Below are 6000 nucleotides of genomic sequence, written 5' to 3'. Positions count from 1 at the left end.
GTGGGTGTACATATATAATGGTCAGTCATTCTTTCTAACATCGCCAGCAGGCGCCTGGGGAGATTCATGGGGCAGATGTGGTAATGGATTTTTAAAAGCTTTTGCATGGCAAGTCCGTTCTGTATCATTAAGGGAGAAAGAGAGAGAGAGAGAGAGAGAGAGAGAGAGAGAGAGACATCTCAATACCCAGTGTCCATGAACAGTAATGACCAGACAAATCCTTTAAAGTCTGATTGATGAACACTTAGACGAGTGGTGCTCTGCCAGGAGTACCCTTGAAGGACCCCATCATGTGCCATTTTACCAGTAGGCCTATGGTCTCATGAGTCTTCTTAAGTATCCCCTGTCAATTGGCCATGTACCACTGACTTTATTTAAATGAGAATAGAAAAGCGTAGCCTCGTATGGCACGTCGTATAGGAGGTGATTGACTTTTAATGAGCGCTGTGGCTGGGTGATGTATGCAATGTATTATCTTTGTATTAAAAACTGCTCACGTACCTAGGGCTTGTTGCAGTTCGCTCAGGTTCATTTGCATTTGGGGACAGAGTTATAGCACCGAAGAGGCCCGTAAGGCCACTGACAAATAATTAATTGGAGGGTATCAAATATTGCCACACACTTTCTGGCTTCAATGCCTATCTTTCCAAAAAGATCTTTACATTACACCCACCCCCCCACTAACATACCGTAACTTGAGGGAAATTGCAATAATTTCTAGAGAAATTAAATGAATTCAGTCCCGTGGGTTAGAAGTAAATATAGCTCCAGATTATGGGATGAAGAGAGTCTAATGATGCTTATTCCCTCATTGTTTGTTTTCATTTTTTTCATTCTTTCTGTCTGTTTATGGGTATGTGATGAGATCAGTGGAGGATCCTCAAAAGAGCAGGGCGAGGACCATCCTCCTCAGGGAAGTTCATACAAATTTAAATAGTGAAACATAAAAAAGATAAAAAATATATGTGACCGATCGGCTCAAATCGGTCTTATGTACCAACATTTGAAATTGTGTTTTTTACATTGGATAAAAGTAGAGATTCAAAATGATATATCATATACTGCATTTGAGGAACAATGGGAAAGTAATTCTGCTTTGAAAGTTGCTAATCTTGTAAAATCACTTTTGAGAAAAGTGCCTTTGAATATTTTGATACCTACCGTAGAGCTCTCCTTTGTCTACACCCATTCAGCATTGTTCACACCCTCTTAAGCCAGCCCCACCCATCTCTTTAAGGATTCACATGTGAGGTCATGTGCTAAACAGTGAGTTGTGTAGTAAAGATTAAGACTAAAAGTGGTAAAAGTAGTAGCCTACAATAATGAAAAATTCCAGGTAAATAGTGTCCAGATAAAAAAAAATAAAAAATATTAGATGACGCTTACCCAGACACACTTGTCTAAATTGATGGGTCATGTGAAAGACATGCTATAACCCCCAGCCACATATTGCTAAGAGGATGGGTCTCTACAGAAGGTGGAAACAGTATATCCAAATGGTTTGCTGGATGACATGTCTTCATCAATCAAGTAGTGTACTTGTTGTGGTATTCCTTCACAGCAGACACCAAACAAGCCAAACTCAATAAAAAAATTTAACGCATCATTATCAGGTAAGTTTCACTTACCTACAAATGTGCAGGACAGCAGCACTGTATACAGAAACATCATCTTGGAAACTGAAAGTTAAAAAGATAACACACAGCCCGACTTCACGTACCTCTGGAAAATACAGAAATAACGTGAGATCAATAAAAGTAGTGCCAATCATGTTGGAGTTCAATTAAATAATCAAAACGTTTTGTTTATGCTTTACATACCAAGTGTAGTCATCGATTCCTTGTAGAGACGCTGCTTTTGCTGCTTTTGTCACATGGGATGGCAGCAGCTTTCCACCAAAGTGTTTGTGTCCTGGGTGGCGTCCTGGTAATACTATTGCATTATCCTCTGCTTAGTTGTTGATGAAGTTCACCACTCGCTGCAGGTCCTCATGATTCAGGTGTAACCTGTGCTTGCTTGGGCCAGTTCTCTTTTTGATGGGAGGCATTATAATTTTCTCCTTGTATGACTGGTAGAGGAGAGTGAAGCGTGTTCTACTGATGCTGAAAGACAAATTCCAGATTAATATATTTTGGCATTATTATACAATCACCGTCAGACACAGCTGGCTAATTTGATGGGTCATGTGAAGTGGAGTCTTTTGTTTAGACATGGGAGGCATTAGTTGGCCACCTGGCCAACATCCAGTGAAATTGCAGAGCCCGAAATTCAAAATACAAAATTCTTAATATTAAACATTTATGAAAATACAAGTGTTTTACATCGTTTATAAGCTTAACTTCTTGTTAATCCAGCTGCTTTGTAATATTTCAAAAATAATTTACGGCGAAATCACACCATGCGATTATCTGAGGACAGCGCCCCGCATAGAAACGCATTACAAACATTTTCCAACCAAGCAGAGGCATCACGAAAGTCAGAAATAGCGATAAAATAAATCACTTACCTTTGAAGATCTTCCTCTGTTTGCAATCCAAAGGGTCCCAGCTACATCATAAATGGTCCTTTTATTCGATAAAGTCCTTCTTTATATCCCAAAAAAGTAAGTTTAGTTGGCGTGCTTGACTCAGTAATCCACCGGTTGCCCTTGTTCAAAATGCATACAAATGAATCCCGAAAGTTACTAATAAACTTCGTCCAAACAAGTCAAACAATGTTTCTAATCAATCCTCAGGTACCCTAATATGTAAATAAACAATACAATTTCAGACGGATAATAGTATGTTCATTACCAGAGATAAATAACGAAGTTACAACACTACAGCCAAAATGGGAGCCACTTACAAAAACTACAAATTCTAGCTAATTGTTCAAAAAACAGGCCTGAAACTCTTTCTAAAGACTGTTGACATCTATTGGAAGACATAGGAACTGCAATTTTTGAGGTATTCCATTCATATACCCATAGACAGCCATTATAATGAGTGGTGAGCTCAAAAAAAAGATTATCCTCGGCATTTCGCCTGCTATATCAGTTCTGTTATACTCACAGACATTATTTTAACAGTTTTGGAAACTTTAGAGTGTTTTCTATCCAATGCTATCAATTATAGGCATATCCTAGTGTCTGGGCCTGAGTAACAGGCAGTTTACTTTGGGCACCTCAGTCATCCAAACTTCCGAATACTGCCCCCTATCCCAAAGAAGTTAACTTGGCTTTCGAAGACTTTAAATCAAATCAAATCAAGTTTATTTTATATAGCCCTTCGTACATCAGCTAATATCTCGAAGTGCTGTACAGAAACCCAGCCTAAAACCCCAAACAGCAAGCAATGCAGGTGTAGAAAGACAGGGTAGGATAGATATAGGTCTGTAACAGTTTGGGTCTAGTGTCACCCCTTTGAAGAGGGGGATGACCACGGCAGCATTCCAATCTTTAGGGATCGCAGACGATACGAAAGAGACTAGAGACGATACGAAGACGATACGAAAGAGACTAGCCACTTTAAACAATGCCACCTAATATAATGTTTACATACCCTACATTACGCATCTCATATGTATATACTGTACTCTATACCACCTACTGCATCTTGCCATCTTTATGTAATACATGTATCACTAGCCACTTTAAACAATGCCACTTAATATAATGTTTACATACCCTACATTCCTCATCTCATTTGTATATACTGTACTTGATACCATCTACTGCATCTTGCCTATGCCGTTCTGTACCATCACTCATTCATATATCTTTATTTACATATTCTTCTTCCCTTTACACTTGTGTGTATAAGGTAGCTGTTGTGAAATTGTTAGGTTAGATTACTCGTTGGTTATTACTGCATTGTCGGAACTAGAAGCACAAGCATTTCGCTACACTCGCATTAACATCTGCTAACCATGTGTATGTGACAAATAAAATTTCACTCATTGAAGGAGTGACCTTCTTGTCCCAGAATCATCCAGAATGCACCGCACAGCCCATTGATGTCGCATGGGCAACGTACATAATGGCCGTTAATACGATTCCAATGGAGTTTCCCATCTCCTCAAAAGTATCTCTGAAATAACATACACGGACATGCATTGCCAAACATTGCTTCGGCCACCTTCTGGTTTGGAGTATTTTAACAAGGCTGAGTGGCTGACGACTTCAAGGTCTTTGGTGTGTGAACACAAAAGAGATTGACTGCCGGCACTGTTCAGAGGTGCTAAGTACTGTCGGCAGGCAAACGTTTGACAATCCTACCGGTGTGTCTGAGCTATAAGGCCTCCATGAGAGAAATTCCATCATATCAATACTTTAGTTACCATTTATCTATCCTAATATTATCACAGGTGTGCATTCATTTGGTAGGTTTTGAGTCTCCACACTATCACTCCGTTACCAAATAGGTGGTCATGTATCATAGCCAAAACTATGAATAACCGTGTAGACTACTAGAGTAACACCCCCTAAGCACTTAATCCAATGACATCCGTTTAAGTTTATTATTATATTGTTTACATTGAAATACTGTCAGCTGATGACATGATCGCCACACTCCCCTCTCTCCACTGGGATTCTCTGCCTCTGACCCTATTACGGGGTCTGAGTCACTGGCTTACTAGTGCTCTTCCATGCTGTGCCTAGGAGGGGTGCGTCACTTGAGTGGGTTGAGTCACAGACAAGATCCTCCTGTTTGGTTTTGTGCCCCCTCGGGCTTGTGCGTTGGAGGAGATCTTCGTGGGCTCAACTCAACCTTGTCTCATGGTAGTAGTTGGTGGTCTGTTGATATCCCTCTAGTGGTGTGGGGCCTGTGCTTTGGCAAAGTGGGTGGGGTTATATCCTGCATGGTTGGCCCTGTCTGGGGGTATCGTCGGGCCACAGTGTCCCCTGACCCACCCCTGTTTCAGTCTCCAGTATCTATGCTGTAATAGTCTATGTGCCAGGGGGCTAGGGTCAATCTGTTATATTTGGTGTAATTCTCCTGTCTTATCTGGTGTCCTGTGTGAATTTAAGTATACTCCCTCTAATTCTCTCTCTCTCCTTCTCCTCCCGGAGGACCTGAGCCCTAGGATCATGCCTCTGGATGACCTGGCGTGATGACTCCTGGCTGTCCCCAGTCCACCTGGTCGTGCTGCTGCTCCAGTTTCAACTGTTCTCCCTGCGGCTAGGGAACCCTGACCTGTTCACCAGACGTTCTACCCTGTCCCGGACCTGCTGTTTTCGACTCTCTCTTTCTACTGAACCTGCTGTCTCAACCTCTGAATGCTCAGCTATGAAAAACCAACTGACATTTACTCCTGAGGTACTGACCTGTTGCACCCTCTACAAAAACTGTGAGTATTATTTGACCCTGCTGGTCATCTATGAACGTTTGAACATCTTGAAGAACAATCTGTCCTTAAATGGCCATGTACTTTTATAATCTCCACCCGGCACAGCCAGAAGAGGACTGGCCTCCCCTCACAGCCTGGTTCCTCTCTAGGTTTCTTCCTAGGATTCTGCCTTTCTAGGGAGTTCTTCCTAGACACTGTGCTTCTACATCTGCATTTCTTGCTGTTTGGGGTTTTAGACTGGGTTTCTGTCACTTTATGACATCTGCTGATGTAAAAAGGGCTTTATAAATACATTTGATTGACTGATTGACTGTAGAGAATATGAGGGTCTTTGAGAAAAACAACATTAATTATATCATACCAGTATACATTAACTTACCCACTCATGCTGACAAAAAGCTGCAAACACATACACCACTCTGTCTATGCAAATGTGCACAACGCCACAAGGAGCTCTCTACCACTCCCAAGATTTCCTCAGATATCTTCAAAGCGTTTCAGAACTCCTGCAAAGCCTTGGTTTATTTAGAGGCATCGGATCAACAGTGTGGCACCGGGGGAGCCTGAGCTGTCTCATCCGTTTGTCACCAGGAGTTGTGTTCTTATTTTCCACTTCCGCACATCCAAGTCTATTCCTCCCTTCCTCCGCCTACCTTTCTCCCCTATCTCCTA

The sequence above is a fragment of the Salvelinus namaycush genome, chromosome 18 (assembly GCF_016432855.1).
Source record: "Salvelinus namaycush isolate Seneca chromosome 18, SaNama_1.0, whole genome shotgun sequence".
Taxonomy (NCBI): Eukaryota; Metazoa; Chordata; class Actinopteri; order Salmoniformes; family Salmonidae; genus Salvelinus; species Salvelinus namaycush.
This window is presented reverse-complemented; position numbering follows the sequence as displayed.